Source organism: Mandrillus leucophaeus, unplaced genomic scaffold (genome assembly GCF_000951045.1).
Source record: "Mandrillus leucophaeus isolate KB7577 unplaced genomic scaffold, Mleu.le_1.0 Scaffold10, whole genome shotgun sequence".
Classification (NCBI taxonomy): Eukaryota; Metazoa; Chordata; class Mammalia; order Primates; family Cercopithecidae; genus Mandrillus; species Mandrillus leucophaeus.
This window is the reverse complement of record NW_012098098.1, coordinates 928591-930336: the sequence shown is the minus strand read 5'-3', so window position 1 is coordinate 930336 and position 1746 is coordinate 928591.

The window sequence follows — 1746 nt, the reverse complement described above, 5'->3', positions numbered from 1 at the left end:
CCAAAGAGCCTGGAAGCCAAGTGGACTATTTGCTCCGCAGTTCTCCCTGGTGGCCTCCCCAATTCTGGGACAAGGAGTCATACTGGCAGCAGAGAGCGAGAGGAGACAAGAGGTCTGTTCCAGGACCTGGGTAAAGAAAAGGAGGTAGCTGGGCACAGTGGCTCACACCTGGAATCCCAGCACTTTGGGAGGCTGAGGCAGGCAGATCACTTGAGGTCGGGAGCTTGAGAACCAGCCTGGCCAACATGGTGAAACCCCGTCTCTACTAAAAATACAAAAAAATTAGCTGGGCGTGGTGGGGGGTGCCTGTAATCCCAGCTACTCAGGAAGCTGAGGCAGGAGAATCGTTTGAACCTGAGAGATGGAGGTTTCAATGAGCTGAGATTGTGCCACTGCCCTCTAGCCTGGGAGACAGAGCGATATTCCATCTCAACAACAATAATTTAAAAGAAAAAAAAAAAAAAGGGCAATGAAGAGGCAGACAGGGAGGGACCCAGCTACTCCTTTGCGTCCTCCTTGGCACTGACCCTGCACAGGCCCCGCTTGCTAGATTCAATTCAGGCCATGCTTCTCTGCCTTGGGATGTCCTCCTAGAAGCCAGCAGGGCCAGAGTCAGGGGAGGGTGGGACTGACATCTGAGGATGCCTTCCTCAGGGTAGGCAGTAGGCCGGGCCCTTCCTGCTGTCACATGGTATGATGTACGTGACGGTGCAAGGCTGGTGGTGACTGGTCCGTATTTTTTTTTCAGCTTATCCACATGCATGAATTTTCAAAATTGAGATAGAAGGTGTATATCATAAAGACTCACTTCTTTAAAGTGTACAATACAGTGGTTTTTAGTGTGCTCACAGAGCTGTGTAGCTGCCTCACTAATTCTAGTCCATTTTCGTCACCCTCAGAAGAAACTCAGTGCCCATTACCAGTCACCCCCATTTGTCCCTCCCTCCGCTCCCAGCATCCGTGCAGCTGCGCTTAGTCTCTGGATTTGCCTGTTACAGGCACGCTCTCTGAACAGCCTCACATGTACATGGGCCTTTGTGTGTGCCTCCTTGGACCTAGCATAATGTTTCTAGACGTGCCCATTTTACAGGTTAGGCAACTGAGGCTTGGAAAAATCCAGGCTGCGTGTCCTGCAAGGTACAGAGATCAGATCAGAACTCATTTGGGGTTAAATTATTTTCCTTCCCACTCTACATGCCACGCTGAGGAGACACCAGAGTTGGGGGGCAGGGGGTGGGAATAGGTGCCTGGCCCTGGGGCTCCTGTAGCCTGGCTGCTGGGGGATGGGGGAAGTGTGGCTGCAGGTGTAGACTCTGACCCTGTGGGGGTGTTGGGAGGGTACCCAGGACCCTTCTTCAATGTCTGACCAACCCCACCGTGACCTGTCACACCCTATGTTCAAGGGCCACAGCATCTTCCCAGGCAAGGGCTTTGGGAATTGGAACATGTGCGGGCAGATTGCTCTGTTTTTATTTTTATGTTTTGATGGAGTCTCACTCTGTTGCCAGGCTGGAGTGCAGTGGCGCGATCTCGGTTCACTGCAGTCTCCCCCTCCTGGGTTCAAGCAATTCTCCTGCCTCAGCCTGGGATTATAGGCACCCGCCACCACACTTGGCTAATTTTTATATTTTTAGTAGAGATGGGGTTTTGCTATGTTGACCAGGCTGGTCTCGAACTCCTGACCTCAGGTGATCTGCCTTCCTCGGCCTCCCAAAGTACTGGGATTACAGGTGTGAGCCACTGTGC